Source organism: Ambystoma mexicanum, chromosome 13, assembly GCF_040938575.1.
Source record: "Ambystoma mexicanum isolate Mex_15411 chromosome 13, UKY_AmexF1_1, whole genome shotgun sequence".
Classification (NCBI taxonomy): domain Eukaryota; kingdom Metazoa; phylum Chordata; class Amphibia; order Caudata; family Ambystomatidae; genus Ambystoma; species Ambystoma mexicanum.
Window position 1 is genome coordinate 307,170,743 of NC_090938.1, and position 25,298 is coordinate 307,196,040.

Genomic DNA, 25,298 nt, shown 5'->3' on the forward strand with positions numbered 1-25,298 from the left:
TAACAAACCTGAGACCCGTCCTATAACATGAGATGGGATATTCAACTCCTTCCCATTCCAATCCTGAGACTCTTCCGATAGCAGAGATGTGATATCTCAATGCTTATACCAAACCTGAGACCCTTCCTATAACATGAGATGTGATATCCAAATCCTTCCCGTTCCAAACCTGAGACCCTTCCTTTAGCATGAGATGTGATATCCAGCTCCCTCCCATTCCAATCCTGAGACACTTCCGATAGCATGAGATGTGATATCTCAATGCTTCTAATATCAAAACTGAGACCCTCCCTATAGCATGATATGTGATATCTAAGTCCTTCCCATTCCAATCCTGAGACCCTCCCTATAGCATGAGATGTGATATCCAACTCCTTCCCATTCCAATCCTGAGACCCTTCCTATAGCATGAGATATGATATCTCAATACTTCTAATACCAAACGTGAGATCCTTCCGATAACATGAGATGTGATATCCAAATCCTTCCCCTTCCAAACCTGAGACCCTCCCTTTAGCATGAGATGTGATATCCAACTCCTTCCTATTCCAATCCTGAGACTCTTCTGATAGCATGAGATGTGATATCTCAATGCTTCTAATACCAAACCTGAGATCCTTCCGATAGCATGAGATGTGATATCTCAATGCTTCTAATACCAAACCTGATATCCTTCCTATAACAGGAGATGTGATATCCAAATCCTTCCCCTTCCAAACCTGAGACCCTCCCTTTAGCATGAGATGTGATATCCAACTCCTTCCCATTCCATTCCTGAGACCCTTCTGATAGCATGAGATGTGATATCTCAATGCCTCTAATACCAAACCTGAGATCCTACCTCTAACATGAAATGTGATATCCAACTCTTTCCCCTTCCAAACCTGAGAGCCTTCCTATAGCATGAGATGTGATATCCAAGTCCTTCCCATTCCAATCCTGAGACCCTTCCTATAGCTTGAGATGTGATATCCAACTCCTTCCCATTCCAATTCTGAGACCCTTCCTATACTATGAGACTTGATATCTCAATGCTTCTAATACCAAACCTGAGACCCGTAATATAACATGAGATGTGATATCCAAATCCTTCCCCTTCCAAACCTTAGACCCTTCCTTTATCATGAGATGTGATATCCAACTCCTTCCCATTCCAATCCTGAGACCCTTCCGATATCATGAGATGTGATATCTCAAAGCTTCTAATATCAAACTTGAGACCCTCCCTATAGCATGAGATGTGATATCCAAGTCCTTCCCATTCCAATCCTGAGACCCTTCCTATAGCATGAGATGTGATATCTCAATGCTTCTAATACCAAACCTGAGACCCTTCTTATAACATGAGATGGGAATATCCAACTCCTTCCCATTCCAATCCTGAGACCCTTCCGATAGCAGAGATGTGATATCTCAATGCTTATACCAAACCTGAGATCCTTCCTATAACATGAGATGTGATATCCAACTCCTTCCCATTCCAATCCTGAGACACTTCCTATAGCATGAGATGTGATATCTCACTGCTTATACCAAACCTGAGACCCTTCCCATAGCATGAGATGTGATATCCAACTCCTTCCCATTCCAATCCTCAGACCCTTCCTATAGCATGAGATGTGATATCTCAATGCTTCTAATATCAAACTTGAGACCCTACCTATAGCATGAGATGTGATATCCAAGTCCTTCCCATTCCAATCCTGAGACACTTCCTATAGCATGAGATGTGATATCTCAATGCTTCTAATACCAAACCTGAGACTCTTCCTATAACATGAGATGGGATATCCAACTCCTTCCCATTCCAATCCTGAGACCCTTTTGATAGCAGAGATGTGATATCTCAATGTTTATACCAAACCTGAGACCCTTCCTACGGCATGAGATGTCATATTCAACTCATTCCCATTCCAATCCTGAGACCCTTCCTATAGCATGAGATGTGATATCCAACTCCTTCCCATTCCAATCCTGAGACCCTTCCTATAGCATGAGATGTGATGTCTCAATGCTTCTAATACCAAACCTGAGATCCTTCCTATAACATGAGATGTGATATCCAACTCCTTCCATTCCAATCCTGGACCCTTCCTATAGCATGAGATGTGATATCTGAATGCTTATACCAAACCTGAGACCCTTCCTATAGCATGAGATGTGATATCCAACTCCTTCCCATTCCAATCCTGAGACCCTTCCTATAGCCTGAGATGTGATATCTGAATGCCTCTAATACCAAACCTGAGATCCTTCCTCTAACATGAAATGTGATATCCAACTCCTTCACTTTCCAAACCTGAGAGCCTATCTATAGCATGAGATGTGATATCCAAGTCCTTCCCATTCCAATCCTTAGACCCTTCCTACAGCATGCAATATGATATCTCAATGATTCTAATAAAAAACCTGAGACCCGTCCTATAACATGAGATGGGATATCCAACTCCTTCCCATTCCAATCCTGAGACACTTCCGATAGCAGAGATGTGATATCTCAATGTTTATACCAAACCTGAGACCCTTCCTATAACATGAGATGTGATATCCAACTCCTTCCCGTTCCAAACCTGAGACCCTTCCTTTAGCATGAGATGTGATATCCAGCTCCTTCCCATTCCAATCCTGAGACACTTCCGATAGCATGAGATGTGATATCTCAATGCTTCTAATATCAAAACTGAGACCCTCCCTATAGCATGATATGTGATATCTAAGTCCTTCCCATTCCAATCATGAGACCCTTCCTATAGCATGAGATGTGATATCTCAATGCTTCTACCAAACCCGAGACCCTTCCTTTAGCATGAGATGTGATATCCAACTCCTTCCCATTCCAATCCTGAGACCCTTCCTATAGCATGAGAGGTGATATCTCAATACTTCTAATACCAAACCTGAGATCCTTCCGATAACATGAGATGTGATATCTCAATACTTCTAATACCAAACCTGAGATCCATCCTATAACATGAGATGTGATATCCAAATCCTTCCCCTTCCAAACCTGAGACCCTCCCTTTAGCATGAGATGTGATATCCAAATCCTTCCCATTCCAATCCTGAGACCCTTCTGATAGCATAAGATATGATATCTCAATGCTTCTATACCAAACCTGAGATCCTTCCGATAGCATGAGATGTGATATCTCAATACTTCTAATACCAAACCTGAGATCCTTCCTATAACATGAGATGTGATATCCAAATCCTTATCTTCCAAACCTGAGACCCTCCCTTTAGCATGAGATGTGATATCCAACTCCTTCCCATTCCAATCCTGAGACTCTTCTGATAGCATAAGATATGATATCTCAATGCTTCTATACCAAACCTGAGATCCTTCTGATAGCATGAGATGTGATATCTCAATACTTCTAATACCAAACCTGAGATCCTACCTCTAACATGAAATGTGATATCCAACTCTTTCCCCTTGCAAACCTGAGAGCCTTCCTATAGCATGAGATGTGATATCCAAGTCCTTCCCATTCCAATCCTGAGACCCTTCCTATAACATGAGATGTGATATCCAACTCCTTCCCATTCCAACCTGAGACCCTTCCTATAGCATGAGATGGGATATCCAACTCCTTCCAAATCCAATCCCGATACCCTTCCGATAGCATGAGATCTGATATCCCAATGCTTCTACCAAACCTGAGACCCATACTATGGCATGAGATGTGATATCAAACTCCTTCCCATTCTAATCCTGAGACCCTTCCTATAGCTTGAGATGTGATATCCAACTCCTTCCCATTCCAATTCTGAGACCCTTCCTATACCATGAGACTTGATATCTCAATGCTTCTAATACCAAACCTGAGACCCGTCCTATAACATGAGATGTGATATCCATATCCTTCCCCTTCCAAACCTTAGACCCTTCCGATAGCAGAGATGTGATATCTCAATGCTTATACCAAACCTGAGATCCTTCCTATAACATGAGATGTGATATCCAACTCCTTCCCATTCCAATCCTGAGACACTTCCTATAGCATGAGATGTGATATCTCACTGCTTATACCAAACCTGAGACCCTTCCTATAGCATGAGATGTGATATCCAACTCCTTCCCATTCCAATCCTGAGACCCTTCCTATAGCATGAGATGTGATATCTCAATGCTTCTAATATCAAACTTGAGACCCTCCCTATAGCATGAGATGTGAGATACCCAAGTCCTTCCCATTCCAATCCTGAGACACTTCCTATAGCATGAGATGTGATATCTCAATGCTTCTAATACCAAACCTGAGACTCTTCCTATAACATGAGATGGGATATCCAACTCCTTTCCATTCCAATCCTGAGACCCTTTCGATAGCAGAGATGTGATATCTCAATGTTTATACCAAACCTGAGACCCTCCCTACGGCATGAGATGTCATATACAACTTATTCCCATTCCAATCCTGAGACCCTTCCTATAGCATGAGATGTGATATCCAACTCCTTCCCATTCCAATCCTGAGACCCTTCCTATAGCATGAGATGTGATGTCTCAATGCTTCTAATACCAAACCTGATATCCTTCCTATAACATGAGATGTGATATCCAACTCCTTCCATTCCAATCCTGAGACCCTTCCTATAGCATGAGATGTGATATCTCAAGACCCTTCCTATAGCATGAGATGTGATATCCAACTCCTTCCCATTCCAATCCTGAGACCCTTCCTATAGCCTGAGATGTGATATCTGAATGCCTCTAATACCAAACCTGAGATCCTTCCTCTAACATGAAATGTGATATCCAACTCCTTCACTTTCCAAACCTGAGAGCCTATCTATAGCATGAGATGTGATATCCAAGTCCTTCCCATTCCAATCCTTAGACCCTTCCTACAGCATGCAATATAATATCTCAATGATTTTAATAAAAAACCTGAGACCCGTCCTATAACATGAGATGGGATATCCAACTCCTTCCCATTCCAATCCTGAGACACTTCCGATAGCAGAGATGTGATATCTCAATGTTTATACGAAACCTGAGACCCTTCCTATAACATGAGATGTGATATCCAACTCCTTCCCGTTCCAAACCTGAGACCCTTCCTTTAGCATGAGATGTGATATCCAGCTCCTTCCCATTCCAATCCTGAGACACTTCCGATAGCATGAGATGTGATATCTCAATGCTTCTAATATCAAAACTGAGACCCTCCCTATAGCATATGTGATATCTAAGTCCTTCCCATTCCAATCCTGAGACCCTTCCTATAGCATGAGATGTGATATCCAACTCCTTCCCGTTCCAAACCTGAGACCCTTCCTTTAGCATGAGATGTGATATCCAGCTCCTTCCCATTCCAATCCTGAGACACTTCCGATAGCATGAGATGTGATATCTCAATGCTTCTAATATCAAAACTGAGACCCTCCCTATAGCATATGTGATATCTAAGTCCTTCCCATTCCAATCCTGAGACCCTTCCTATAGCATGAGATGTGATATCTCAATGCTTATCCTTGATTCCTGTAGTAAATTGCTTTCCTTTGCAGGCCGACTCCTCTCACGAATGCCTTGTCTGCATGCATTCTCCCCTGGCCATTCTCTCACCGTGGCTATTTGCCTACCCCCTTCCTCTCTCAGTGGATGGACTTCTCCATCCTAGCCTCCTACCACTCAACTCCGCCTACTTGGAGAATTCAACATGAACCTGTATGCTTCCTGACCTGGACTTTTACGAGATCTGCAACTCTTCATGTCGCTGGCCCTACACACTGCAGGGAATACTCAGGATTTTCTGATCTCAGACCTCCCCCTCTGTAACCCTCTCAACAATCCTCTCTCGTGGTGATCAAGTTCTCATCTCCAAAGAAGGCTAACTGCCAGCTGTTCCTCCTCAGAGGAGTTCTCCCTTTCTGTCCCTGCTCCCTGCGCGTTGCAAACACTCGCTTCCCTGCTCTCTGGTTTAGACGCTTTTCCTTCTCAGAGGCCTTCTTCCTTTCTGCCCTTTTCGCGTTGCAAGTACTCGCTTCCCAGCTCTCTGGTTTAGACGCGTGTTCCCTGCCTTCTCTCCTCTTCCCGCTGCCTTCAAATCAAAAAATGAGCTCCAAAAGATACACAGTGCTCAGAATGCTCTATAACACCCATTATTCAACATATAGCCGTAACCCGCTAGACGTATTGAAACGTGCTGTAAACTAGCAAAAACAGCTAGAAAATGTACTTTCTTCGCGTTTTTGTAAATGCTAATTCTGATGGGTTCCCATGTATGTACTGTCCGTGCGTTTGTTGTCGAATCCTGAAGTTTTTAACCACTGTTCTCCCATACAAGGGGGGGGGGGGGGGGGTCAACGTCTACTGCTGTTCACCGGCTGAATGTATACGGTTGAAATCTTCAAGGCATTATCAGCTTTCCTGACTGTTTTGGAACGTGTATTTGCCATCTGTTAATGCAGTCGCCCTGTGTTCATCGTCCCTTCTACTTTACAGGCTGCACACCCCTGGTGATCACATTCTCCTCTCCAGAGCAGGCTGACTACCAGCTGCTCCTCCTCATAGGCGTTCATCCTTTCTGTCCCTGCTCCCTGCACCGTTTCGCGTTGCATGTACTCGCTTCCCAGCTCTCTGGTTTAGATGCGTGTTCCCTGCCTTCTCTCCTCTTCCTACAGCCTTCCAATGAGCTCCACAAGATACAGTGTTCAGAATGCTTTATAACACCCATTATTCAACATATAGCTGTAACCCGCTAGACGTATTGAAACGTGCTAAAAACGAGCAGAAACAGCTAGAAAATGTACTTTCCTCGCGTTTTGGTAAATGCGTATTCTGGTGGATTCCCATTTTGTACTCTGTTCGTGCGTTTGTTCAGTCGAATCCTGGTCTTTTGAACCACTCTTCTCCCATACAAGGGAGGGTCAAAATGTGTTGTTCACAGGCTGAATTTATACTGCTGAAATGCTCGCTTGCCTGCTCTCTGCTTTAGACGCGTGTACCCTGCATTTACCAAAACGCGAGGGAAGTACATTTTCTAGCTGTTTTTGCTAGTTTTTAGCACGTTTCAATACGTCTAGCTGGTTACAGCTTTATGTTGAATAATGGGTGTTATAAAGCATTCTGAACACTGTATCTTGTGGAGCAAATTGGAAGGCTGTAGCAAGAGGAGAGAAGGCAGGGAACACGCATCTCAACCAGAGAGCTGGGAAGCGAGTACATGCAACGCGAAACGGTGCAAGGAGCAGGGACAGAAAGGATGAACACCTATGAGGAGGAGCAGCTGGTAGTTAGCCTGCATAGGAGAGAAGAATGTGATCACTAGGGGAGTGCAGCCTGTAAACTAGAAGGAACGATGAACAAAGGGCGACTGCATTAACAGATGGCAAATACACGTTCCAAAACAGTCAGGAAAGCTGATAATGCCTTGAAGATTTCAGCCGTATACATTCAGCCTGTGAACAGCAGTAGATGTTGACCCCCCCTCCCTAGTATGGGAGAACAGTGGTTAAAAACTTCAGGATTCGACACAAACGCACGGACACAGTACATACAACATGGGAACCCACCAGAATTCGCATTTACAAAAACGCGAGGGAAGTACATTTTCTAGCTATTTTTGCTAGTTTTTAGCACGTTTCAATACGTCTAGCGGGTTACAGCTATATGTTGAATAATGGGGTTATAAAGCATTCTGAACACTATCTTGTGGAGCTCATTGGAAGGCTGTAGGAAGAGGAGAGAAGGCAGGGAACACGCATCTAAACCAGAGAGCTGGGAAGCGAGTACATGCAACGCGAAACGGTGCAGGGAGCAGGGACAGAAAGGTGGAACGCCTCTGAGGAGGAGCAGCTGGTAGTTAGCCTGCTGTGGAGAGGAGAATGTTATCACCACGGGAGTGCAGCCTTGAAACAAGAAGGGACGATGAAAACATGCTGACTGGAATAACAGATGGCAAATACACTTTCCAGAACAGTCGGTTTACCCGATAATGCATTGACGATTTCAGCAGTATACATTCAGCCTGTGAACAGTAGATTTTGATCCCTCCTTGTATGGGTGACGAGTGGTTAAAAACATCAGGATTCGACTGAACAAATGCACGAACAGAGTACAAAATGGGAATCCACCAGAATTCGTATTTACCAAAACGCGTGGAAAGAACATTTTCTAGCTATTTTTGCTAGTTTTTAGCACTTTTCAATACGTCTAGCGGGTTACAGCTATATCTTGAATAATGGGTGTTATAAAGCATTCTTAGCACCGTGTATCTTTTGAAGCTCATTTGTTGTTTTGAAGGCAGCGGGAAGAGGAGAGAAGGCAGGGAACACACGTCTAAACCAGAGAGCTGGGAAGCGAGTTGTTCTCTGCAACGCGAATCGATGCAGAGAACAAGCACAGAAAGGAAGAAGGAAAAGCGTCTAAACCAGAGAGCAGGGAAGCGAGTGTTTGCAACGCGAAACGGTGCAGAGAGCAGGGACAGAAAGGGAGAAGGCCTCTGAGAAGGAAAAGCGTCTAAACCAGAGAGCAGGGAAGCGAGTGTTTGCAACGCGCAGGGAGCAGGGACAGAAAGGGAGAACTCCTCTGAGGAGGAACAGCTGGCAGTTAGCCTTCTTTGGAGATGAGAACTTGATCACCACGGGAGAGGATTGTTGAGAGGGTTACAGAGGGGGAGGTCTGAGATCAGAAAATCCTGAGTATTCCCTGCAGTGTGTAGGGCCAGCGACATGAAGAGTTGCAGATCTCGTAAAAGTCCAGGTCAGGAAGCATACAGGTTCATTTTGAATTCTCCAAGTAGGCGGAGTTGAGTGGTAGGAGGCTAGGATGGAGAAGTCCATCCACTGAGAGAGGAAGGGGGTAGGCAAATAGCCACGGTGAGATAATGGCCAGGAAAGAGAGAATGCATGCAGACAAGGCATTCGTGAGAGGAGTCGGCCTGCAGAGGAAAGCAATTTACTACAGGAATCAAGGATACTCCCCCTCATGAACGTTTGGATCTGGGCATGGAGAGGAACTTGTCATCAGGGAGGAATGGGAAGGAGTTGGATTTCACATATACTACGGGAAGGGCCTCAGGTTTGGTATTAGAAGCATAGAGATATCACATCTCATGTTATAGGAAGGGTCTCGATTGGAATGGGAAGGAGTTGGATATCACATCTCATGTTATAGGGAGGGTCTCAGTTTTGATATTAGAAGCATTGAGATATCACATATGCTATTGGAAGGGTCTCAGTATTGGAATGGGAAGGAGTTGGATATCACATCTCATGTTAGAGGGAGGGTCTCAGTTTTGATATTAGAAGCATTGAGATATCACATATGCTATTGGAAGGGTCTCAGGTTTGGAATGGGAAGGAGTTGGATATCACGTCTCATGTTATAGGAAGGGTCTCAGGTATGGAATGGGAAGGAGTTGAATATCACATCTCATGCTAAAGGAAGGGTCATCAGGTTCGGTATAAGCATTGAGATATCACATCTCTGCTATCGGAAGGGTCTCAGGATAGGAATGGGAAGGACTTAGAATTCACATCTCATACTATAGGGAGGGTCTCAGTTTTGATATTAGAAGCATTGAGCTATCACATCTCATGCTAACGGAAGGGTCTCAGGATTGGAATGGGATGGAGTTGGATATCACATCTCAAGCTATCTCAGGATTGGAATGGGAAGGAGTTTGATATTTCATCTCAAGCTATAGGAAGGGTCTCAGGTTTGGAAAGGGAAGGATTTGGATTTCACATCTCATGTTATAGGATGGTTCTCATGTTTGGTTTTAGAAGCATTGAGATATCACATCTCATGCTATAGGAAGGGTCTAAGGTTTGGAAGGGGACGGATTTGGGTATCACATCTCATGTTATAGGACCGGTCTCAGGTTTGGTATTTGAAGCATTGAGATATCAAGTCTCATGGTATAGGACGGGTCTCAGAATTGGAATGAGAAGGAGTTGGATATCACATCTCAAGCTATAGGAAGGGTCTCATGATTGGAATGGGAAAGAGTTGGATATCACATCTCATGTTATAGGAAGGGTCTCAGGATTGGAATGGGAAGGACTTGGATATCACATCTCATTCTATAGTATGGCTCTCAGGGTTGGAAGGGGAAGGAGTTGGATATCACATTTCATGTTAGAGGTAGGATCTCAGGTTTGGTTTTAGAGGCATTGAGATATCACATCTCATGCCATCAGAAGGGTCTCAGGATTGGAATGGGAAGGAGTTGGATATCAAATCTCATGCTAAAGGGATGTTCTAAGGTTTGGAAGGGGAGGGATTTGGACATCATATCTCATGTTATTGGAAGGATCTCAGGTTTGGTATTAGAAGCATTGAGATATCACATCTCATGCTATCGGAAGGGTCTTAGGTTTGGTATAAGCATTGAGATATCACATCTCTGCTATCGGAAGGGTCTCAGGATTGGAATGGGAAGGATTTGGATATCACAATTCATGTTATAGGAAGGGTCTCAGGTTTGGTATTAGAAGCATTGAGATATCACATCTCATGCTATAGGAAGGGTCTCAGGATTGGAATGGGAAGGACTTGGATATCACATCTCATGTTATAGGAAGGGTCTCAGGTTTGGTATTAGAAGCATTGAGATATCACATCTCATGCTATAGGAAGGGTCTCAGGAATGGAATGGGAAGGACTTGGATATCACATCTCATGATAAAGGAAGGGTCTAAGGTTTGGAAGGGGAAGGATTTGGATATCACATCTCATGTTATTGGACCGGTCTCAGGTTTGGTATTAGAAGCATTGAGATATCAAGTCTCATGGTATAGGACGGGAGTTTGATAACACATCTCATGCCATGGTATGGGTCTCAGGTTTTGTAGAAGCATTTGGATATCACATCTCATGCTATCGGAAGGGTATCAGGATTGGATTTGGAAGGAGTTGGATATCCCATCTCATGCTATAGGAAGGGTCTCAGGTTGGAATAGAAGGAGTTGGATAAAACATCAGGATTCGACTGAACAAATGCACGAACAGAGTACAAAATGGGAATCCACCAGAATTCGTATTTACCAAAACGCGTGGAAAGAACATTTTCTAGCTATTTTTGCTAGTTTTTAGCACTTTTCAATACGTCTAGCGGGTTACAGCTATATCTTGAATAATGGGTGTTATAAAGCATTCTTAGCACCGTGTATCTTTTGAAGCTCATTTGTTGTTTTGAAGGCAGCGGGAAGAGGAGAGAAGGCAGGGAACACACGTCTAAACCAGAGAGCTGGGAAGCGAGTTGTTCTCTGCAACGCGAATCGATGCAGAGAACAAGCACAGAAAGGAAGAAGGAAAAGCGTCTAAACCAGAGAGCAGGGAAGCGAGTGTTTGCAACGCGAAACGGTGCAGAGAGCAGGGACAGAAAGGGAGAAGGCCTCTGAGAAGGAAAAGCGTCTAAACCAGAGAGCAGGGAAGCGAGTGTTTGCAACGCGCAGGGAGCAGGGACAGAAAGGGAGAACTCCTCTGAGGAGGAACAGCTGGCAGTTAGCCTTCTTTGGAGATGAGAACTTGATCACCACGGGAGAGGATTGTTGAGAGGGTTACAGAGGGGGAGGTCTGAGATCAGAAAATCCTGAGTATTCCCTGCAGTGTGTAGGGCCAGCGACATGAAGAGTTGCAGATCTCGTAAAAGTCCAGGTCAGGAAGCATACAGGTTCATTTTGAATTCTCCAAGTAGGCGGAGTTGAGTGGTAGGAGGCTAGGATGGAGAAGTCCATCCACTGAGAGAGGAAGGGGGTAGGCAAATAGCCACGGTGAGATAATGGCCAGGAAAGAGAGAATGCATGCAGACAAGGCATTCGTGAGAGGAGTCGGCCTGCAGAGGAAAGCAATTTACTACAGGAATCAAGGATACTCCCCCTCATGAACGTTTGGATCTGGGCATGGAGAGGAACTTGTCATCAGGGAGGAAAGTGTCAGAGCTCGAGACAGCGCTGGCCGTCATCCATGTCTCGGTTAGACCAAGGACATCAAGGTCGGGTTCTTCCAGGAAATGGCAGATGTCAGATGAGTGTTAACTGAGTGAGAGTTGAGAGTGGGGAGGGGTACAAATCAGTAATCCTTGCGGAGGTGTAGAAGGAGCCTGACCTAGGGCACATGAGGAAGGAGAGAGGAAAGGAAGCAGAAGAAGGGAGAGAAGACACAGCAGGAGTGCATTATCAATCCGGGAGCTAGGAGTGGTGAGGTTAGACGGGGAGGTCTGAGTCTCAGGATTTGAATGGGAAGTTCGATATCACATGTCATGCCATAGGAAGAGTCTCAGGATTGGAATGGGAAGGAGTTGGATATGATATCTCTTGTTATAGGGAGGATCTCAGGTTTGGTATTAGAAGCACTGAGATATCAAATCACATCCTATCGGAAGGGTCTCGGGTTTAGTATTGGAAGAAATGAGATTTCAAATCTCAGGCTGTGGGAATGGTCTAGGCTAGGGTATGGTATTGGAAGGGGTGAAAAATCACATTTCATGCTACAGGAAGGGTCACAAGTTTGGAATGGGAAGGAGTTGGATTTCACATATACTACGGGAAGGGCCTCAGGTTTGGTATTAGAAGCATAGAGATATCACATCTCATGTTATAGGAAGGGTCTCGATTGGAATGGGAAGGAGTTGGATATCACATCTCATGTTATAGGGAGGGTCTCAGTTTTGATATTAGAAGCATTGAGATATCACATATGCTATTGGAAGGGTCTCAGTATTGGAATGGGAAGGAGTTGGATATCACATCTCATGTTAGAGGGAGGGTCTCAGTTTTGATATTAGAAGCATTGAGATATCACATATGCTATTGGAAGGGTCTCAGGTTTGGAATGGGAAGGAGTTGGATATCACGTCTCATGTTATAGGAAGGGTCTCAGGTATGGAATGGGAAGGAGTTGAATATCACATCTCATGCTAAAGGAAGGGTCATCAGGTTCGGTATAAGCATTGAGATATCACATCTCTGCTATCGGAAGGGTCTCAGGATAGGAATGGGAAGGACTTAGAATTCACATCTCATACTATAGGGAGGGTCTCAGTTTTGATATTAGAAGCATTGAGCTATCACATCTCATGCTAACGGAAGGGTCTCAGGATTGGAATGGGATGGAGTTGGATATCACATCTCAAGCTATCTCAGGATTGGAATGGGAAGGAGTTTGATATTTCATCTCAAGCTATAGGAAGGGTCTCAGGTTTGGAAAGGGAAGGATTTGGATTTCACATCTCATGTTATAGGATGGTTCTCATGTTTGGTTTTAGAAGCATTGAGATATCACATCTCATGCTATAGGAAGGGTCTAAGGTTTGGAAGGGGACGGATTTGGGTATCACATCTCATGTTATAGGACCGGTCTCAGGTTTGGTATTTGAAGCATTGAGATATCAAGTCTCATGGTATAGGACGGGTCTCAGAATTGGAATGAGAAGGAGTTGGATATCACATCTCAAGCTATAGGAAGGGTCTCATGATTGGAATGGGAAAGAGTTGGATATCACATCTCATGTTATAGGAAGGGTCTCAGGATTGGAATGGGAAGGACTTGGATATCACATCTCATTCTATAGTATGGCTCTCAGGGTTGGAAGGGGAAGGAGTTGGATATCACATTTCATGTTAGAGGTAGGATCTCAGGTTTGGTTTTAGAGGCATTGAGATATCACATCTCATGCCATCAGAAGGGTCTCAGGATTGGAATGGGAAGGAGTTGGATATCAAATCTCATGCTAAAGGGATGTTCTAAGGTTTGGAAGGGGAGGGATTTGGACATCATATCTCATGTTATTGGAAGGATCTCAGGTTTGGTATTAGAAGCATTGAGATATCACATCTCATGCTATCGGAAGGGTCTTAGGTTTGGTATAAGCATTGAGATATCACATCTCTGCTATCGGAAGGGTCTCAGGATTGGAATGGGAAGGATTTGGATATCACAATTCATGTTATAGGAAGGGTCTCAGGTTTGGTATTAGAAGCATTGAGATATCACATCTCATGCTATAGGAAGGGTCTCAGGATTGGAATGGGAAGGACTTGGATATCACATCTCATGTTATAGGAAGGGTCTCAGGTTTGGTATTAGAAGCATTGAGATATCACATCTCATGCTATAGGAAGGGTCTCAGGAATGGAATGGGAAGGACTTGGATATCACATCTCATGATAAAGGAAGGGTCTAAGGTTTGGAAGGGGAAGGATTTGGATATCACATCTCATGTTATTGGACCGGTCTCAGGTTTGGTATTAGAAGCATTGAGATATCAAGTCTCATGGTATAGGACGGGAGTTTGATAACACATCTCATGCCATGGTATGGGTCTCAGGTTTTGTAGAAGCATTTGGATATCACATCTCATGCTATCGGAAGGGTATCAGGATTGGATTTGGAAGGAGTTGGATATCCCATCTCATGCTATAGGAAGGGTCTCAGGTTGGAATAGAAGGAGTTGGATATCACATCTCATGTTATAGGAAGGGTCTCAGGATTGGAATGGGAAGGACTTGGATATCACATCTCATGCTGTAGGAAGGGTCTCAGGTTTGGAAAAGGAAGGAGTTGGATATCACATTTCATGTTAGAGGTAGGATCTCAGGTTTGGTATTAGAGGCATTGAGATATCACATCTCATGCTATCAGAAGGGTATCAGGATTGGAATGGGAAGGAGTTGGATATCACATCTCATGCTAAAGGGAGGGTCTCAGGTTTGGAATGGGAAGGATTTGGATATCACATCTCATGTTATAGGAAGGACCTTAGGTTTGGTATTAGAAGCATTGAGATATCACATCTTATGCTATAGGAAGGGTCTCGGGATTGGAATGGGAAGGAGTTGGATATCACATCTCATGTTATAGGAAGGATCTCAGGTTTGGTATTAGAAGCATTGAGATATCACATCTCATGCTATAGGAAGGGTCTCAGGATTGGAATGGGAAGGAGTTGGATATCACATCTCATGCTATGGGAAGGGTCTCAGGTTTGGTATAAGCATTGAAATATCACATCTCTGCTATCGGAAGGGTCTCAGGATTGGAATGGGAGGAGCTGGATATCACATCTCATGCTATGGGAAGGGTCTCAGGTTTGGTATAAGCATTGAAATATCACATCTCTGCTATCGGAAGGGTCTCAGGATTGGAATGGGAGGAGCTGGATATCACATCTCATGCTAAAGGAAGGGTCTCAGGTTTGGAAGGGGAAGGAGTTGGATATCACATCTCATGCTAAAGGGAGGGTCTCAGGTTTGGAATGGGAAGGATTTGGATATCACATCTCATGTTATAGGAAGGACCTTAGGTTTGGTATTAGAAGCATTGAGATATCACATCTCATGCTATAGGAAGGGTCTCGGGATTGGAATGGGAAGGAGTTGGATATCACATCTCATGTTATTGGAAGGATCTCAGGTTTGGTATTAGAAGCATTGAGATATCACATCTCATGCTATCGGAAGGGTCTTAGGTTTGGTATAAGCATTGAGATATCACATCTCTGCTATCGGAAGGGTCTCAGGATTGGAATGGGAAGGACTTGGATATCATAATTCATGTTATAGGAAGGGTCTCAGGTTTGGTATTAGAAGCATTGAGATATCACATCTCATGCTATAGGAAGGGTCTCAGGAATGGAATGGGAAGGACTTGGATATCACATCTCATGATAAAGGAAGGGTCTAAGGTTTGGAAGGGGAAGGATTTGGATATCACATCTCATGTTATTGGACCGGTCTCAGGTTTGGTATTAGAAGCATTGAGATATCAAGTCTCATGGTATAGGACGGGAGTTTGATAACACATCTCATGCCATGGTATGGGTCTCAGGTTTTGTAGAAGCATTTGGATATCACATCTCATGCTATCGGAAGGGTATCAGGATTGGATTTGGAAGGAGTTGGATATCCCATCTCATGCTATAGGAAGGGTCTCAGGTTGGAATAGAAGGAGTTGGATATCACATCTCATGTTATAGGAAGGGTCTCAGGATTGGAATGGGAAGGACTTGGATATCACATCTCATGCTGTAGGAAGGGTCTCAGGTTTGGAAAAGGAAGGAGTTGGATATCACATTTCATGTTAGAGGTAGGATCTCAGGTTTGGTATTAGAGGCATTGAGATATCACATCTCATGCTATCAGAAGGGTATCAGGATTGGAATGGGAAGGAGTTGGATATCACATCTCATGCTAAAGGGAGGGTCTCAGGTTTGGAATGGGAAGGATTTGGATATCACATCTCATGTTATAGGAAGGACCTTAGGTTTGGTATTAGAAGCATTGAGATATCACATCTTATGCTATAGGAAGGGTCTCGGGATTGGAATGGGAAGGAGTTGGATATCACATCTCATGTTATAGGAAGGATCTCAGGTTTGGTATTAGAAGCATTGAGATATCACATCTCATGCTATAGGAAGGGTCTCAGGATTGGAATGGGAAGGAGTTGGATATCACATCTCATGCTATGGGAAGGGTCTCAGGTTTGGTATAAGCATTGAAATATCACATCTCTGCTATCGGAAGGGTCTCAGGATTGGAATGGGAGGAGCTGGATATCACATCTCATGCTATGGGAAGGGTCTCAGGTTTGGTATAAGCATTGAAATATCACATCTCTGCTATCGGAAGGGTCTCAGGATTGGAATGGGAGGAGCTGGATATCACATCTCATGCTAAAGGAAGGGTCTCAGGTTTGGAAGGGGAAGGAGTTGGATATCACATCTCATGCTAAAGGGAGGGTCTCAGGTTTGGAATGGGAAGGATTTGGATATCACATCTCATGTTATAGGAAGGACCTTAGGTTTGGTATTAGAAGCATTGAGATATCACATCTCATGCTATAGGAAGGGTCTCGGGATTGGAATGGGAAGGAGTTGGATATCACATCTCATGTTATTGGAAGGATCTCAGGTTTGGTATTAGAAGCATTGAGATATCACATCTCATGCTATCGGAAGGGTCTTAGGTTTGGTATAAGCATTGAGATATCACATCTCTGCTATCGGAAGGGTCTCAGGATTGGAATGGGAAGGATTTGGATATCATAATTCATGTTATAGGAAGGGTCTCAGGTTTGGTATTAGAAGCATTGAGATATCACATCTCATGCTATAGGAAGGGTCTCAGGATTGGAATGGGAAGGACTTGGATATCGCATCTCATGTTATAGGAAGGGTCTCAGGTTTGGTATTAGAAGCATTGAGATATCACATCTCATGCTATAGGAAGGGTCTCAGGAATGGAATGGGAAGGACTTGGATATCACATCTCATGATAAAGGAAGGGTCTAAGGTTTGGAAGGGGAAGGATTTGGATATCACATCTCATGTTATTGGACCGGTCTCAGGTTTGGTATTAGAAGCATTGAGATATCAAGCCTCATGGTATAGGACGGGAGTTTGATATCACATCTCATGCCATGGTATGGGTCTCAGGTTTTGTAGAAGCATTGGTATATCACATCTCATGCTATCGGAAGGGTATCAGGATTGGATTTGGAAGGAGTTGGATATCCCATCTCATGCTATAGGAAGGGTCTCAGGTTCGAATAGAAGGAGTTGGATATCACATCTCATGTTATAGGAAGGGTCTCAGGATTGGAATGGGAAGGACTTGGATATCACATCTCATGCTGTAGGAAGGGTCTCAGGTTTGGAAAAGGAAGGAGTTGGATATCACATTTCATGTTAGAGGTAGGATCTCAGGTTTGGTATTAGAGGCATTGAGATATCACATCTCATGCTATCAGAAGGGTATCAGGATTGGAATGGGAAGGAGTTGGATATCACATCTCATGCTAAAGGGAGGGTCTCAGGTTTGGAATGGGAAGGATTTGGATATCACATCTCATGTTATAGGAAGGACCTTAGGTTTGGTATTAGAAGCATTGAGATATCACATCTCATGCTATAGGAAGGGTCTCGGGATTGGAATGGGAAGGAGTTGGATATCACATCTCATGTTATAGGAAGGATCTCAGGTTTGGTATTAGAAGCATTGAGATATCACATCTCATGCTATACGAAGGGTCTCAGGATTGGAATGGGAAGGAGTTGGATATCACATCTCATGCTATGGGAAGGGTCTCAGGTTTGGTATAAGCATTGAAATATCACATCTCTGCTATCGGAAGGGTCTCAGGATTGGAATGGGAGGAGCTGGATATCACATCTCATGCTATGGGAAGGGTCTCAGGTTTGGTATAAGCATTGAAATATCACATCTCTGCTATCGGAAGGGTCTCAGGATTGGAATGGGAGGAGCTGGATATCACATCTCATGCTAAAGGAAGGGTCTCAGGTTTGGAAGGGGAAGGAGTTGGATATCACATCTCATGCTAAAGGGAGGGTCTGAGGTTTGGAATGGGAAGGATTTGGATATCACATCTCATGTTATAGGAAGGACCTTAGGTTTGGTATTAGAAGCATTGAGATATCACATCTCATGCTATAGGAAGGGTCTCGGGATTGGAATGGGAAGGAGTTGGATATCACATCTCATGTTATTGGAAGGATCTCAGGTTTGGTATTAGAAGCATTGAGATATCACATCTCATGCTATCGGAAGGGTCTTAGGTTTGGTATAAGCATTGAGATATCACATCTCTGCTATCGGAAGGGTCTCAGGATTGGAATGGGAAGGATTTGGATATCATAATTCATGTTATAGGAAGGGTCTCAGGTTTGGTATTAGAAGCATTGAGATATCACATCTCATGCTATAGGAAGGGTCTCAGGATTGGAATGGGAAGGACTTGGATATCACATCTCATGTTATAGGAAGGGTCTCAGGTTTGGTATTAGAAGCATTGAGATATCACATCTCATGCTATAGGAAGGGTCTCAGGAATGGAATGGGAAGGACTTGGATATCACATCTCATGATAAAGGAAGGGTCTAAGGTTTGGAAGGGGAAGGATTTGGATATCACATCTCATGTTATTGGACCGGTCTCAGGTTTGGTATTAGAAGCATTGAGATATCAAGTCTCATGGTATAGGACGGGAGTTTGATATCACATCTCATGCCATGGTATGGGTCTCAGGTTTTGTAGAAGCATTGGTATATCACATCTCATGCTATTGGAAGGGTATCAGGATTGGATTTGGAAGGAGTTGGATATCCCATCTCATGCTATAGGAAGGGTCTCAGGTTGGAATAGAAGGAGTTGGATATCACATCTCATGTTATAGGAAGGGTCTCAGGATTGGAATGGGAAGGACTTGGATATCACATCTCATGCTGTAGGAAGGGTCTCAGGTTTGGAAAAGGAAGGAGTTGGATATCACATTTCATGTTAGAGGTAGGATCTCAGGTTTGGTATTAGAGGCATTGAGATATCACATCTCATGCTATCAGAAGGGTATCAGGATTGGAATGGGAAGGAGTTGGATATCACATCTCATGCTAAAGGGAGGGTCTCAGGTTTGGAATGGGAAGGATTTGGATATCACATCTCATGTTATAGGAAGGACCTTAGGTTTGGTATTAGAAGCATTGAGATATCACATCTCATGCTATAGGAAGGGTCTCGGGATTGGAATGGGAAGGAGTTGGATATCACATCTCATGTTATAGGAAGGATCTCAGGTTTGGTATTAGAAGCATTGAGATATCACATCTCATGCTATACGAAGGGTCTCAGGATTGGAATGGGAAGGAGTTGGATATCACATCTCATGCTATGGGAAGGGTCTCAGGTTTGGTATAAGCATTGAAATATCACATCTCTGCTATCGGAAGGGTCTCAGGATTGGAATGGGAGGAGCTGGATATCACATCTCATGCTATGGGAAGGGTCTCAGGTTTGGTATAAGCATTGAAATATCACATCTCTGCTATCGGAAGGGTCTCAGGATTGGAATGGGAGGAGCTGGATATCACATCTCATGCTAAAGGAAGGGTCTCAGGTTTGGAAGGGGAAGGAGTTGGATATCACATCTCATGCTAAAGGGAGGGTCTGAGGTTTGGAATGGGAAGGATTTGGATATCACATCTCATGTTATAGGAAGGACCTTAGGTTTGGTATTAGAAGCATTGAGATATCACATCTCATGCTATAGGAAGGGTCTCGGGATTGGAATGGGAAGGAGTTGGATATCACATCTCATGTTATTGGAAGGATCTCAGGTTTGGTATTAGAAGCATTGAGATATCACATCTCATGCTATCGGAAGGGTCTTAGGTTTGGTATAAGCATTGAGATATCACATCTCTGCTATCGGAAGGGTCTCAGGATTGGAATGGGAAGGATTTGGATATCATAATTCATGTTATAGGAAGGGTCTCAGGTTTGGTATTAGAAGCATTGAGATATCACATCTCATGCTATAGGAAGGGTCTCAGGATTGGAATGGGAAGGACTTGGATATCACATCTCATGTTATAGGAAGGGTCTCAGGTTTGGTATTAGAAGCATTGAGATATCACATCTCATGCTATAGGAAGGGTCTCAGGAATGGAATGGGAAGGACTTGGATATCACATCTCATGATAAAGGAAGGGTCTAAGGTTTGGAAGGGGAAGGATTTGGATATCACATCTCATGTTATTGGACCGGTCTCAGGTTTGGTATTAGAAGCATTGAGATATCAAGTCTCATGGTATAGGACGGGAGTTTGATATCACATCTCATGCCATGGTATGGGTCTCAGGTTTTGTAGAAGCATTGGTATATCACATCTCATGCTATTGGAAGGGTATCAGGATTGGATTTGGAAGGAGTTGGATATCCCATCTCATGCTATAGGAAGGGTCTCAGGTTGGAATAGAAGGAGTTGGATATCACATCTCATGTTATAGGAAGGGTCTCAGGATTGGAATGGGAAGGACTTGGATATCACATCTCATGCTGTAGGAAGGGTCTCAGGTTTGGAAAAGGAAGGAGTTGGATATCACATTTCATGTTAGAGGTAGGATCTCAGGTTTGGTATTAGAGGCATTGAGATATCAGATCTCATGCTATCAGAAGGGTATCAGGATTGGAATGGGAAGGAGTTGGATATCACATCTCATGCTAAAGGGAGGGTCTCAGGTTTGGAATGGGAATGATTTGGATATCACATCTCATGTTATAGGAAGGACCTTAGGTTTGGTATTAGAAGCATTGAGATATCACATCTCATGCTATAGGAAGGGTCTCGGGATTGGAATGGGAAGGAGTTGGATATCACATCTCATGTTATAGGAAGGATCTCAGGTTTGGTATTAGAAGCATTGAGATATCACATCTCATGCTATAGGAAGGGTCTCAGGATTGGAATGGGAAGGAGTTGGAGATCACATCTCATGCTATGGGAAGGGTCTCAGGTTTGGTATTAGAAGCATTGAAATATCACATCTCTGCTATCGGAAGGGTCTCAGGATTGGAATGGGAGGAGCTATATATCACATCTCATGCTAAAGGAAGGGTCTCAGGTTTGGAAGGGGAAGGATTTGGATATCACATCTCATGTTATAGGACGGGTCTCAGGTTTGGTATTAGAAGCATTGTGATATCACATCTCATGCTATAGGATGTGTCTCAGGATTGGAATGGGAAGGAGTTGGATATCACATCTCATGCTATAGGAAGGGTTTCAAGTTTGGTAGAAGCATTGAGATATCACATCTCATGCTATAGGAAGAGTCTCAGGTTTGGGAAGGGAAGGATTTGGATTTCACATCTCATGTTATAGGATGGTTCTCATGTTTGGTTTTTGAAGCATTGAGATATCACATCTCATGCTATCGGAAGGGTCTCAGGTTTGGAATGGGAAGGAGTTGGATATCAGATCTCATGTTATAGGAAGGGTCTCAAGTTTGGAATGGGAAGGAGTTGGATATGACATCTCTTGTTATAGGGAGAGTCTCAGGATTTGAATGGTAAGGAGTTGGATATCACATCTCATGCTATAGGAAGGGTCTCAGGTTGGAATGGGAATGAGTTGGATATCACATCTCATGTTATATACAGGAAGGGTCTCAGGATTGGAATGGGAAGGAGTTGGATATCACATCTCATGTTATAGGAAGGATCTCAGGTTTGGTATTAGAAGCATTGAGATATCACATCTCATGCTATAGGAAGGGTCTCAGGATTGGAATGGGAAGGAGTTGGATATCACATCTCATGCTATGGGAAGGGTCTCAGGTTTGGTATAAGCATTGAAATATCACATCTCTGCTATCGGAAGGGTCTCAGGATTGGAATGGGAGGAGCTGGATATCACATCTCATGCTATGGGAAGGGTCTCAGGTTTGGTATAAGCATTGAAATATCACATCTCTGCTATCGGAAGGGTCTCAGGATTGGAATGGGAGGAGCTGGATATCACATCTCATGCTAAAGGAAGGGTCTCAGGTTTGGAAGGGGAAGGAGTTGGATATCACATCTCATGCTAAAGGGAGGGTCTCAGGTTTGGAATGGGAAGGATTTGGATATCACATCTCATGTTATTGGAAGGATCTCAGGTTTGGTATTAGAAGCATTGAGATATCACATCTCATGCTATAGGAAGGGTCTCGGGATTGGAATGGGAAGGAGTTGGATATCACATCTCATGTTATTGGAAGGATCTCAGGTTTGGTATTAGAAGCATTGAGATATCACATCTCATGCTATCGGAAGGGTCTTAGGTTTGGTATAAGCATTGAGATATCACATCTCTGCTATCGGAAGGGTCTCAGGATTGGAATGGGAAGGATTTGGATATCATAATTCATGTTATAGGAAGGGTCTCAGGTTTGGTATTAGAAGCATTGAGATATCACATCTCATGCTATAGGAAGGGTCTCAGGATTGGAATGGGAAGGACTTGGATATCGCATCTCATGTTATAGGAAGGGTCTCAGGTTTGGTATTAGAAGCATTGAGATATCACATCTCATGCTATAGGAAGGGTCTCAGGAATGGAATGGGAAGGACTTGGATATCACATCTCATGATAAAGGAAGGGTCTAAGGTTTGGAAGGGGAAGGATTTGGATATCACATCTCATGTTATTGGACCGGTCTCAGGTTTGGTATTAGAAGCATTGAGATATCAAGCCTCATGGTATAGCACGGGAGTTTGATATCACATCTCATGCCATGGTATGGGTCTCAGGTTTTGTAGAAGCATTGGTATATCACATCTCATGCTATCGGAAGGGTATCAGGATTGGATTTGGAAGGAGTTGGATATCCCATCTCATGCTATAGGAAGGGTCTCAGGTTGGAATAGAAGGAGTTGGATATCACATCTCATGTTATAGGAAGGGTCTCAGGATTGGAATGGGAAGGACTTGGATATCACATCTCATGCTGTAGGAAGGGTCTCAGGTTTGGAAAAGGAAGGAGTTGGATATCACATTTCATGTTAGAGGTAGGATCTCAGGTTTGGTATTAGAGGCATTGAGATATCACATCTCATGCTATCAGAAGGGTATCAGGTTTGGGAAGGGAAGGATTTGGATTTCACATCTCATGTTATAGGATGGTTCTCATGTTTGGTTTTTGAAGCATTGAGATATCACATCTCATGCTATCGGAAGGGTCTCAGGTTTGGAATGGGAAGGAGTTGGATATCAGATCTCATGTTATAGGAAGGGTCTCAAGTTTGGAATGGGAAGGAGTTGGATATGACATCTCTTGTTATAGGGAGAGTCTCAGGATTTGAATGGTAAGGAGTTGGATATCACATCTCATGCTATAGGAAGGGTCTCAGGTTGGAATGGGAATGAGTTGGATATCACATCTCATGTTATATACAGGAAGGGTCTCAGGATTGGAATGGGAAGGAGTTGGATATCACATCTCATGTTATAGGAAGGATCTCAGGTTTGGTATTAGAAGCATTGAGATATCACATCTCATGCTATAGGAAGGGTCTCAGGATTGGAATGGGAAGGAGTTGGATATCACATCTCATGCTATGGGAAGGGTCTCAGGTTTGGTATAAGCATTGAAATATCACATCTCTGCTATCGGAAGGGTCTCAGGATTGGAATGGGAGGAGCTGGATATCACATCTCATGCTATGGGAAGGGTCTCAGGTTTGGTATAAGCATTGAAATATCACATCTCTGCTATCGGAAGGGTCTCAGGATTGGAATGGGAGGAGCTGGATATCACATCTCATGCTAAAGGAAGGGTCTCAGGTTTGGAAGGGGAAGGAGTTGGATATCACATCTCATGCTAAAGGGAGGGTCTCAGGTTTGGAATGGGAAGGATTTGGATATCACATCTCATGTTATTGGAAGGATCTCAGGTTTGGTATTAGAAGCATTGAGATATCACATCTCATGCTATAGGAAGGGTCTCGGGATTGGAATGGGAAGGAGTTGGATATCACATCTCATGTTATTGGAAGGATCTCAGGTTTGGTATTAGAAGCATTGAGATATCACATCTCATGCTATCGGAAGGGTCTTAGGTTTGGTATAAGCATTGAGATATCACATCTCTGCTATCGGAAGGGTCTCAGGATTGGAATGGGAAGGATTTGGATATCATAATTCATGTTATAGGAAGGGTCTCAGGTTTGGTATTAGAAGCATTGAGATATCACATCTCATGCTATAGGAAGGGTCTCAGGATTGGAATGGGAAGGACTTGGATATCGCATCTCATGTTATAGGAAGGGTCTCAGGTTTGGTATTAGAAGCATTGAGATATCACATCTCATGCTATAGGAAGGGTCTCAGGAATGGAATGGGAAGGACTTGGATATCACATCTCATGATAAAGGAAGGGTCTAAGGTTTGGAAGGGGAAGGATTTGGATATCACATCTCATGTTATTGGACCGGTCTCAGGTTTGGTATTAGAAGCATTGAGATATCAAGCCTCATGGTATAGGACGGGAGTTTGATATCACATCTCATGCCATGGTATGGGTCTCAGGTTTTGTAGAAGCATTGGTATATCACATCTCATGCTATCGGAAGGGTATCAGGATTGGATTTGGAAGGAGTTGGATATCCCATCTCATGCTATAGGAAGGGTCTCAGGTTGGAATAGAAGGAGTTGGATATCACATCTCATGTTATAGGAAGGGTCTCAGGATTGGAATGGGAAGGACTTGGATATCACATCTCATGCTGTAGGAAGGGTCTCAGGTTTGGAAAAGGAAGGAGTTGGATATCACATTTCATGTTAGAGGTAGGATCTCAGGTTTGGTATTAGAGGCATTGAGATATCACATCTCATGCTATCAGAAGGGTATCAGGATTGGAATGGGAAGGAGTTGGATATCACATCTCATGCTAAAGGGAGGGTCTCAGGTTTGGAATGGGAAGGATTTGGATATCACATCTCATGTTATAGGAAGGACCTTAGGTTTGGTATTAGAAGCATTGAGATATCACATCTCATGCTATAGGAA